General features: G+C 44.1%; 1 pseudogene; it reads left to right on the top strand.

Annotated features, from left to right (window-relative positions):
• The first annotated feature begins 12,079 nt into the window (after positions 1-12,079).
• Positions 12,080-12,196, top strand: LOC136646248 (5S ribosomal RNA; annotated as a pseudogene).
• Positions 12,197-12,420: the final 224 nt, after the last annotated feature.

The following is a 12,420-nucleotide window of genomic DNA, read 5'->3' as shown; positions in this document are numbered from 1 at the left end:
TTCCCAAGGTCTTCTGAGGCTGCGCTTGGCCTCCCTAGTCCTCAGAAGGTCTCCTGGGGGCCTTAAAAAGGTACTTCCAGTTTTTGCCTCTCCACATCTCAGATCTCTTCCTGGACACCCCTGGGGATATTCTGGGCACCTGGGGGTATTAAAACTTCGGGGGGGGGGTTTAAAAATTTTTGTGCCCCTGGGTATTAGATCCCCTAGCTATGCCACTGGTGCCATATAAGGGAATGTGATAGGAAAGCAGGCCTATATTTTTTTCAGCCCAGCATAGCATCTTTCCCAGTGGGTATTTGCTGGTGTCTGCCTTCTGTCTTTGGGACAAGGAATCATTTCTTTTCTTTTGCTTTGCAAACCACTTTGTGAACTACTTTTGTTGAAGGGTGGTCCATACATGTCCTTAATACTAAACAATATAGGAAGTGCCATATACTGGGTGTGACCACTGGCCCATCTAGCTCAATAGCATTGGCACTGACTACTAGGAGCTCCCCAGGGACTCAGGCATGAGTCTTTTCTCAACCCTACTTGGAGACATCAGGGATTGAACTTGGGACCTTCTGCAGGCAAAGTCTGAGCTCTAACACTGAGCTATAGCCCTCCTCTGCTGTGCCACACCAAGCAGAAGAGATGAGGCTGGTGACCAGCAAGGAAGCAGAAGTTCAGGAGAGGCAGAGCAAGACATTACCCCTTCTCACTCCTACACTCCTACCCTGATCCATTTTCTGACATACAAGTCAATCTTATGCATGTCTACTCAGAAGTAAGTCCCTTTATAATCAATGGAGCAAAATCCCAGGTAAATATGGATATGATTGCAGGCAGGCAACTCAATCTTAACCAGCACTGGAGCAGCAGGGCTATTTTGCCCGCACTGTATCCAGTGCGAGGAAGGAGCAGGCTGGAGTACATTCATCCCCTTACTGCAGGTAAAGTCCCAACCTCAGATCCGTGCCAGCGAAATCATTGGTGTAAGTCTGAGAAGCTTGGGGTTTCAAGCTGAGGAGAGGGAATAGGGTATGGTGTGCACTCTGCCAGTGATCCCACCCCCTTCTGGACCTGATCCACCCCTCCCCGCCCTCCTTCCCCATTATACCCCCTCCCCACCCCCGTTCCTCCCTTTGCCCCCACACTGCCCAGCAGGAGCTTATCTGCTCCCTTAGGTTCTTCATTTGGATCCAGTGCCAGCAGGGTGGCACAGACCTTCCTGGCAGCACTCCGTACTCTCAGGGTGTCACGGAGTGCTTTATGGTGCTTTTGCACTGCACTGGCATAAGAGCTAGTTAGGATTGCACCTACAATCACAGTATAGAACCCCTCCCCCATAAGAACATGGGCTGGCAGGCCTTCCGCCTCATTCTAGGTCAATGCCAGAAAATTAGAACTTGGTACAAAGCAGTTAAGGCACAAAGACAGTAGGCCCATACAGTCTGACTCAGAAAATAGCTTGACCTCAAACAAATGGCAGTAATAGCATCTCTAAATGCCCAGGAAGTTGGGCTCCATCACATATTAAGAGCCCAATTCTGTGGTCCCCACCACGCCTCCGCGGCGTGGACCACAGTGGCAAACGTGCCATAAGGCACGTTTGTGGGGCTTACCGCCAGGCTCCCACTGAAGCTAGCCCAGCTCCAGCCAGCACTGAGCCAGCGTGCGGTGGGCACCTGGGTTCCGAGGCTCGGCGGTCTCCATGACCGCCGGGCTGCGGAATGGGAGATGGGGGCGTGGTCGGGGGAGTGGGAGAGGCATTCCGGGGAGGGGGGAGGCGTGGCCGGGGGCATGGGGGAGGTGTGTCAGGGGGCGTGGGAGAGGCGGATCCATGGAGTTGAGCTCCGCAGGATCCAAGGCACTCGGGCAGGGCTGCTTGCCCTACACGAGCGCCTTTACTTTAGCGGCAACCAAACAGTCGCTGCTAAAGTGAGTAGCCCTATTGCGGGGCTGCTTCCCTTACTTGGGGGAAGGGGACAAACATCCCCTTCTCCCAAGGAGCCTCCCACGGTAGCAAGGGAGGCACTGGATCTGGCGGGAGCCCTCCATGGAGTTGCCGGGTCCCACAGCTCTGGGCAGCTCAGGATTGGGCTGTAAGTCTCCCAAAACAGCATCTCTTGGGACTCCCACACATACTGTTTATGGTACCATTCTTGTTTTTACCTTTTCTTTTTTTAACTTCCTTCAATGAACAATGAAGTACCTCTTTGAATAATTAAGATACAAGAATGGATTTTTTAAAAAAAAATCCAAAACAGCATGTCAGACTTCAAAAAGCACTTTTAATTTATGTTCCATTTAAGCTGTACTTTGCCCCAAATACATTGAGCATTTTGTTTGAAAATACACTACAAAATTAAAATGTGAGCACTATTTTTCCATGAAATGATTTTTAGATGCCATATGTCTAGAAAAAAAATAGAGCACACTTTTATAAACATTTTGGTACACAAAACGTGATCATACTTATGATTCTTCCTGGGAAAAAGGAAGGAGAAATCTTACATTCATATTCAGTGGGACCCCGGTATCCATGGGGGGGGGTGTGGTTCTGTTCCGGAACACACACACGCACACAGCAGATAAAGAATCCACAGATACTGGGATTCAATTTTAAACACACACAAAGTGGAGACCTCTAGCCACCTCCTAACTGGCGCTGGATACAGCAGAGGCCATGCAGCCCTGTTGAGCCAGCACAAGTTAGGATTGAGTTGTCAGTTTCATAACAATATAAAGAAACATTTGCTGTTTATTAAGATAACATAAATAATTTAAGTAAATTAATAAATAAAATTCTGTAAATGATTTCATCAATGTTCAGCAAGCACGTTCACAGTAAAAATCTTAGAAAGAGTAATGGAAAAATTTGAGTTGGCAAGAGCCTCCCTTTGAGGACAACAGACCACTAGTGATATGGATCCAGTATATGGATATGTATATAATTAGTAAATAATATATTGGATCTGACAGAAGTGGAAACTTAAACTTATGATATATGTACCCTTCTCTTGCCACATGTTCAGACTTTCCTCCAACGGATGACTGAACAAAATACAAGTAACCCCCAGCTATGAACAAGTTTAAAGATGACTAATTTATCATGAAGAGTGATTGGTTTTGAGCCAGTTTGCCCCCAGTATCGTCACAGTGCAATTGAGAAATCTGAAAACAAATGGAGGCCTGACTCATGTGAGAGGCATGACTGAGAGATGAAACATTATATGGATTTTAACAGTATTTATTTCTGCAAGTATAAATGCAGCAATACAAAAGTAGACAAAAGTTAAATACACCACAAGTGACCAGCATGTTGATTGTCAATGGTCAGAACATAAGAGAGATGAAAGGACTTGAAAACACTTCTGAGCTACATGTCATTGATTTCCTCATTTGATAGCAGCCAAGAACTCTAAAACACTGTGAATGGAACAACATCGATTCCACTGGTGAAACTGAAGCATCAGTTCTTCAAAATGTGGTCACAAAGCAGACTGGCAGTTAAAACATTGAAAACAAGAGGAGAGGAATATGCCATTTGGAGATAGGCAGATTTATGCAAACAGGATCAATGGAATTTTTCCTTTGTCCTTGATGGTGGTGAACAATTACATAGACCCTTGTCATGGAGCTGCAATTCTACACATGAATTTAAACCATGTTTGCTTTGCTTCAACAAAATCGGGACTGAGTTGGAATGAAGACCAGAAAAGGACCACGTGTTAGGTCTGATGAAGTGCTTTTACCAGAACCAAGGTATCTAACAGGGGTGGCCAAACTGAAGCTCGTAAGCCATAAGCGGCTCTTTGACATACAATGCACGGCTCTCAGAAACACGTTGGTTGAGCTCCTTTTTGCATCAAAATTAATATAAAAGGAAAGTGAGACATTTTTTAATTGTATAATTATTTACCAGGTATAAACTGAACGTCCACTGGATTAAAACATAAGTTTTAATGTTCATGGTGAGTAAATATATTTAAGAATTTAAATGTTTCTTATATAATGTGACTCTCAAACATTTCTCATGCAGCTCTCAAAATCTGAAGTTTATTATATTAAGTTTATTGTATTGCTCTTATATTAAGCAAGTTTAGCCACCCCTGGTCTATAATGATGATAGATTCTTAAGGAGCCCAACTGGAATCAATCAGTACAACAAGCTTCTTCATATGAACAACTTTAAGTTCAGCAGAAACCCCGTATCCCAGTTGTTCTACAGAGTACTCTGTCCTACAAATGGTCGATCTGTCACTGAATAGAACCCAGCACCTATTCAGTCCTGCTCAGACCACACAAAGAAGCGTCTGTATTCTGAAGCGAAAACTACTACATGATACTTTTCTTAAACATTCTAAAGGTGTTTGTTTGGCCAACTGTATTACAAGCGTAGTTTCCAGCAAGAAGATTTAAGATTTGTTCTTTGGCATTTCGCAGCAGAATTGGAGCCATTACTCTTAGAAGTGTTATTCTCCAGAATCTATGAAACCGCGCGGGTGATCCAACTGAACAAGTAAACCAACAATAGACAAAATGTATTGAAACCGACAGGTTAAATGTTTGCAATGTTCTTCCTCCAAAGAATTGTTGCTAACTAATGGGTGTGTTATAATGAAGGTTAAATTGAATTTGTGGTCTGAGTTTGTGAGAAGGCAGGTTGCAGTGGCTTGTACAATTTATTTACCGGGGTGCCTAGGAAGCTTTAGTGAAAGAATGGAAGTTTCTTGTTGTAGATTTACACATCAGCTCCTTCAAAGAAAAATCTCTTACAATCAAACAGCTGAAGCAGATACGAATGTGGTAAAACTACCTTGGGAGTGATCTGAAGGCCAGAGTGTTATTTATTTATTTATTTATTTTGAAAGGTTTATACTTTGCCTTTCTTCATAAATTCAAAGGTGAACAAGTTGTCAACTTCTCAAGTTGTGACCAGTTCTTTAAATGTTTTTACTGAAATGTCACCTAGAGATTTGAATGTTTTTCCATGGGCAATAACAATGAAAGAATTTCAAAGAGAAGCAACAGATGTTTCAATAAAACCAGAAACACTTCTTAAAGAGTGGTGGTAGATCCTAAGTCCCGATACTGAAAAAGCAAACCAACAAAGGGCATGATCCAGCCTCTACTCACATGGGGAAGTATGGTGTGGAGGGACTTCATTTAGGAATACATTGTAGGCAGGGTGACCAACTCAAATGGAGGATGGAGTGCCTATCCCTTAAACCATTGTTTAGAAGATGGAATGTTGGCAGGTCCATGCTGAGGGGCACCTGCCAACATTCCGTCTTCTATTCAATGGTTAAAGGGATAGGCAGACCTTGCCTCCCCTGCCATCTCAGCCCAGCACCAGACACACTGTGACTGTGATGGCCATATTGTGACATATCTGGCCATTTGAGGTAATCTGAGGCACTCACCTACAAACATCTGCTGGCCTCCTTCTCCCAGGGTTCTCTGCATAACTCCTGCCACAAGTCAGATGAGGTGGAGGCAGGGGCAGATTAGGCCTCTGGGTGCTCACAGATGAGTCAAATATTTTATATGTGGATTAATTATCAGTGGCTTGCCTTAAATAAACTTAGGAATTGAAGTTTTTTGAGAATGATTTTGTTGGGGATCTGCGGCTCCCCCATGGAGCAATAATTCCCAGAATTCCTTGAGCAGCTGTTCCCCAGCATCAGGAACAAGCCCCCAATATTGTCCTCAGAGGTGTCTCTTTACTTTGTCCAACATAAGTGTATAGCGGCTGCTCACTGTTGTAGAGAAAAGTCAAGTACTACACTACAAAACGGAGGAGAAGGCAAAGCCTATGTTGTGATCCCAGGCACTTCACAGCCCAGGCCTGTGTTGATAAGTGACCCTGCGAGATACCAATAGGAGTGGCACAGAAATGTTTAGTGCCCCAGGGGCTTCTGCAATATCCTTCCACTCCCTTCATCAACAGGAATTTCAGTAGAAGAAATAAAAATAGGCAATAATATTAAGAATCTCAGACAAGCTGAACAGAGCAATTTGGCTCACTTTGTGGTAAACCCAACAACTTGTAATGCAGAAACAAAATGACTAATTCCTGTGCTTTCTGAGGCTGCTCTATTCTCCAGACTTGGAACTGGTCACCTTTGTAATAAACTAGGCATCACACAACAGCAAGGACTACTACACAATTATGGAGCTCATGTACTATGCAAATGTCTACATTGGTACGTTATATGTAAAAATCTAAGTGGGAGATGTAACATTAACATGTGATGTCTCTGTTTCTTACAGTGTAAACAGCATTCTCACTGCAACCATCAAGGGCCAGAAAAACTGCTTATGGCAGTGGTTCTCAAATGTAAATCCAGGACCCACCAGTGGGTCGTGACCCAATTTTTGGTGGTTTGCAAAACTGACAGGGCAGATTAGACTATGTGCATCGAGGGTTAAACAAGCTGCTACTTGGGGGGGGGGAGTACTGCTGCCCAATCACCATTATAGCCACACCCCTTGGCATCTATGAATCAGGCAGCAGCATCCAAGGCCTCTAAAACATCCTGCCTGAAGACCACCAGTTGATCATCTCTGCCTCCGGATCCATTGAAAGTCATTGAGCAAGGTTATCCAGCTGTTTAAAGCCTTGAGAACTGGTCCACTAATCACAGTTGGATTCCCTTCCCCTCCCGAAAATCCTACAGCTTTAATCTTAATGAGCGAAAATCATCCTATTAGACTCATGTTGCCGCAAGCCCATTAGGCTGTTCCTGAAACACCGAGCTTCAGTCACAGCACTTTCATCTCACCCATCTGCGAGAGGAGTTGGTTACTACAAATGCTGAAATATTTACAGTCGTTAACCTTGCTCTTTTCCCACAGCAAGCTCCGAATCTCCTTTTTCCCTCCCCGCAGCCCTCGTGGGCCACTTTGAAATTGACAACTGTAGCCGATTCACGGAGGATTCGGAACGTTTCAAAATATTGCTGATCATAAGCATCCCATTACTGTTCCCTTTGCAAACAGTCGCCCCGCAAAGCAAATGTAGTACAAGCGGAATATGTAATGCAACTGGCTAGGGAAAACGAGTCATCAATCTGAAACTCTCAGACACTGGAAGCTCAACAGGTTACAGATAAAAGGTCACCCTATTTCATGCACAGTGCTTTAAGATAAAATAGCCGCTAGAGTTAATAATTTCCGTCATAAATCTCCCTACTGTAAAGAGCTCTGTTATACAACCAGAATTATTTTTATCACAGTGACCTTAATTATGAACATGATCCCGTACTTCTTTGAAGAATTTCCTCCATCAACTAGATCTAGAAGGTGGGTGGCAAAGCTTTTGAAAACAACTTCAAGAAAGAAGAGTGGAAATCCCCCCCTTTCTTCTTCTATAACTTACAGTGCAATCCTATCTTATGCTGGCACAGGCAGGCCAGGAGGCCTCCGCTGTATCCAGTGCAAGATTGGGGCCAGAATCAGCTCAGCCAGAGGGAAGGGGAAACTCTTCCCCTTACCCCCAGGTAAGTCACCACAGCCCCAATGGGTCTCCTCAAAGCTTCGCCACCTCAGGAAGTGGCACTAGTCTGAGGAGCGCAGCTTGGAGCCGCTCCGCACTGCTCGGTGAATGGGGTTGGGATCTAGCATAACTACTGGGTCCCAGCCCTGCCTCCCGCTCCCCACCCGCTCACCCCCTGGAACACCCTCCACTTGCCCTCCCACTGCCCCGGAACACCTCCCTCCTCCCCACACTCCTGCTACAGACCCCTCCCCAGACCCCAAGCTCGGCTGACGCAGCCTTCCTGGCGCAAGCCGCCACAGAGGCTGGAGCCTCCCTGCTCCAGCGTATCTCTGTGTGCTGGCACAGCTTGCTTCCAAGGAGGTGCAAACGTGCTTTACGGCATGTAAAGACAAGAATAGGATTGCACCCTTTCGTCCATAACTTCCATAATTTATCTGATTAGAACAATACACTAAATGGAGAAAGAGAGATAAACTGTTGATGGTTCCGAATCGCTATTGTAAGAGCAACTGACATGAGCCCTGGTCCCAGGGCCACTAGGAGTACTTTTATCAGGGGGTACAAAGTTTCTTTGGGGCCCCTTTGCAAAAGGAGAGGGGTGAAACAGAGTGGGGGAGGGTGGTGATGGATGAGCAGAAATAGGGACAGGGAGGAGCAACACAGGGTGGGGGGAGATTAGAGACAGCTGGAAAAGTCTTTGGAGCCCAGGTCTACCATCCCATGTGGCATCAGTAGTGTCCCCAGCATTCCATGCAGGCAACAAATCTGAGTAGATAGGAAAACGTAAGATCCCAGGAAATTTCTGGGCCCCCTCCTTTGGCTCCTGGGCCCCCCTTTTGACCCTGGGCCCAGGTACAAATTACCCCCTTTACCCCCCTCTCCTAGGCCCTACCTGGTCCCACTGAGATGTGATCATTTTCACCCCAGTTCCCAAACTACTGCTGGAACAAACAATCCATGTAAACGTCATACTACATCACCAAACTGGAATCTTCCATAAATGACCTTGAGAAAATGGCTTCCTTCTGAGCCACACCCATTACACACAAAAAGACCGATTTTGCTGCCTTAAAAAGTTAGCCCTATACCTGGGTATATTTGGGATGCTGATTCCAAAAATGGCATCAGTTTTGCCCCGTCATGTCTAGTTTTCAATTCAATTAAAATATCCTTAATAGGTATTGACAGACAAACAAAAACAGACAGACAGACAAAGCAGAATACAGACTCTCTGCCTAAAAAATAGAACCATTAGAGTGGATGGAAAATATGGTTCTACGTCTAGTTAGAATTTAATGCAGAAATTTAGCCAGTTGGTTTATGACCAGCGCAGCGCATCAGTGGAAGCAAGAAGCGAACATAAGATTTCATCATCTGGTGCCCATAAAGTGCCACCTGAAAATAAATTTGGAAACATACTTCTAATATCCAGATAATAGGGGCAATGCAGTACTATGCAAGCCAAGGATTCAGTACCCCCCAAATTACATGCGCATTTGTTTGAAATCTGAGAATGCCAACAAAATCTCCTAACTCACGAGATGGAAACACATTACATCGAGCAAGTGTAAAAGCTCGATCGATTTGTGGATCATTTCGCAAATACAGATATCTGGGATGACAACCAAGGACCAATGGTAACTGCAACTGAAGGGGGGTACAGCTCTTATTAGCAGTTGCATTAATTTCCTGGCTTTCAATGTCCCATAACCAGTGCAACTGCTCATGTTCAAAGTATCATTGCCCAAAGTATCCAGCGAGAGGCCAATAGAGCAGATTTTAAGGATGAAATGATGAAAATCTGTAGATTGCTATGAATCAGGAAGTAAGGCTTGAAGGAGATTGCCCTGAACTGAGGCAGACATTGAGCCAGAACTTAATAAATCTGGCCCGGGCTAAATGCTCTATATTGCCTGACCTCCAAACATAAAGTCGCATATGGAACGCATGTCTAGTTTTTGAGAAATAGCATAGCCTTGTTAGTGAATGGTTCAAGCAGCTTCCTCATGAGGAAGCCTACGCCAAGGCCCTGCAAATACTACTGTGGGTTTGATTTTTCAATAGAACCCCTGGGGTTTAGTGCTCTCCTGGGAGGGACTGCCTTCATATTTGCCTTCAGATGAGATAGCAACTTTAATTTGCAGGTATCACTGATTTTGGGATCTTCGTAACCAATGGACAAAGATATGAAGGTGAGTCTTCTCTAGACTCCAGGAAGGGCATTCCCCTCCAAATTCACCTTGACTTTTGCTTTAGATAATTCTGTGGGCAAGGAGTGGAAGTTCCCCATTCCACAGTTTGGTTTCACTCTGCCTTCTTTTGGGTTTAACATGGAGCTTTTGTAAAATTAATTTGGGGATGGGTGCATGCACTGTTTGCTGCAGTTTTAAGTTTGCATCATTCCTTACTTAACAAGTCACCAATGTGCAGGAGCTCAAAAGCACACTGATCAAATACTACATGAAAAGGGGCCTTGATTTGATCTGTGCATCAAGATTCCTTTTTGCACCTGCTTTAATTAATGCACATATACACCCCTGCACACTGGTAACCAGCAGGGGGTAAAGATGGCTACCAAAAACAGTAACAAAATGCACCTGGGTCAGGAGATTGAACAAAAGAGAAACCAGAAGAATGGAGGGTTGCTGAGACATTGTTGCTACTCCAGAAGCAAGATCAGATAATTCAGAACTCCCAAATCTGGGGAGAAATTCAGAAGGACAAAATTTTATAAGCATCTCTAGTGGCAAGAAGAACCATGCAAAACCTCCATGAGAAAACTGCAAGGTGAGATGATGAATTTCACCCTGAATCCACTTTACTTTTTTATATTCAGCCACTGCCTTAAAAAACAGTATTCTTTCATTTCCCTCCTCTGACTGACTGTGAAGGAAAGATTATTTGAAATCTTTATATGAACCCAGCAGTGTACTTTTATGAACCTTTAATACATCTATGTATTACTGGGGGTGGAGTGTTTTGGAGAAACATATATGAGTAATCTTATTACTGCAAGCACCGTCACAGTCAATTGCATTTGAATTAAAACTGAATAGGAAAAATGCTACCTGGCTGTTTTCGGCCAATTCAACATTCTGCAATGCAGAGGACTAGAGAGAAAAGATTAAAGATTCAGAGACTTGAAGCTGTAGAAGAAAATGGTTACACTTGTAAGCATTTTGTGGAATTTTGTTTTGCTTTGTAAATGTTTTGTTTTGTGGAATTATGACCTAATGGTTATTAAGAAATTGTATCAATTTCAAATATTTATATCCATGATTCATCAGTTGGGGCTTATGTATTGGACAATTAAATTATTATGAACCAGAAACAGTGGATTCGAAATGGCAAGAAATGAAAGGACTGCACTCCACCCTCTCCCCCCCCCCCATAAATAAAGTAACACTGTCATACATCCCTTTTGTAGTGCATGGGTGGTTCAAACAAGGGGCACCATGCAGGGGATTTCTTCTGCACAGACCCCTTTACAAACACAGGGAACAATCTGAAATATGATCCAAGTAGCTTGTGCTACCTACGGTCCTTGCAAGATTAAAGAGCATGGGCGCTCCACACACAGGGTTTTTTTTTTACCTGTGAAAGCTGCCTCTTTTACTTTGAAGGAGGCTCTAGTTCCTGACACTAGAAAGGAGGCGTGTACACTTCTGGCTATTTCATTGCAGAAGATAGACCATCCCTTATATCTAGGAGTGTGGATTGGAACCCCTGGAGATACAGTTGTTATACCTGGCAAGAATCCCACAGATCATATCCTTTTCTTTGTGTATTAGATTGGGGTTTACAATTCATGAGAAGCCATTCAAAATCACAAGAAGTCACTGTGACTCATGTACTGGTATCCTCCATAAGTGCTTTATCTGAATCTGCCCTTGAAGATGACTCAGAAGCTACACCTAGTGCAGAACTCTGCAGCCTACCTCCTGACTTGATGAAAGCACAGAAATCATACCAGAAATAATAGCAGCCAGAAATCTGGTTCAGCTGCACTTGCTACCTTTTTGCTCCCAAGCTCAACTCAAAGTGCCTTTCATTAAAGTCCTTAACAGCCTGGGTTTGGAATCTCTCAGAAAAGTTTGTCTCCCATCTAATCTCTCTCATCCTGTAAGATCTTTAAATGCCAATTTGCTCTATATTCCTTTATTTACTGAGATTAAGCAGGCTGGAGCATGAGGCAGGGCCTTTCTGGTGATGGCACCCACCCAATGCATCTCCCTAAGGATTGCCATTAGGCCTCTTCACTGTCCACCTTCAGCAGGCAGGTCAAACACTTCATATTCAGGCAACCGTTGTCCTCAGTCTGTCTGTTATGATGGTGATGGTATAGTTTAAGTGAAGCTGCTGCTTCTTAACTACACCTCTTTAATGCCTTTAGGGGGCAATCCTAACCAACTTTCCAGCAGCAAAGTAAGGGCAATGCAGCTCTGAGGTAAGGAAACAAACATTCCCTTACCTTGAGGTGGCCTCTGTGACTGCCCCCCAACTGCAGGATGCAGCACTTGCCCCATTGGCACAGCTATGCCGGTGCTAGAAAGTTTGTTAGGATTTGGGCTCAGTATATTTTATTATGTGCCATTCTGCAACTGTTACCCTGCACATGCCCGATCTCATCTGATCTCGGAAGCTAAGCAGGGTCAGGCCTGGTTAGTACTTGGATGGGAAACTGCCTGGGAATACCGGCTGCTGTAGGCTTATACCATAGTCTTTCGAGACTGAAGGTTGCCAACCATTCTGCTCTGTTCTTTACTGGATGAGTCAGCTGGAATGCAGGCACATGTAACTAAATAAATAAATAAATAAATGTGACGGGGAAAGGGAGACAAAATAAATTAGGAGCATTTGAAAGCTACCTGGTAATTCTTCCATTAAAACTTTAATGTGGCCCCCCTGAAATTTCAGCCTCCTGGTTACTTATA

Source organism: Tiliqua scincoides, chromosome 3 (assembly GCF_035046505.1).
Source record: "Tiliqua scincoides isolate rTilSci1 chromosome 3, rTilSci1.hap2, whole genome shotgun sequence".
NCBI lineage: Eukaryota > Metazoa > Chordata > Lepidosauria > Squamata > Scincidae > Tiliqua > Tiliqua scincoides.
The sequence above is the reverse complement of the archived record's forward strand: the minus strand, read 5'-3'. Positions and strand labels throughout refer to the sequence as shown.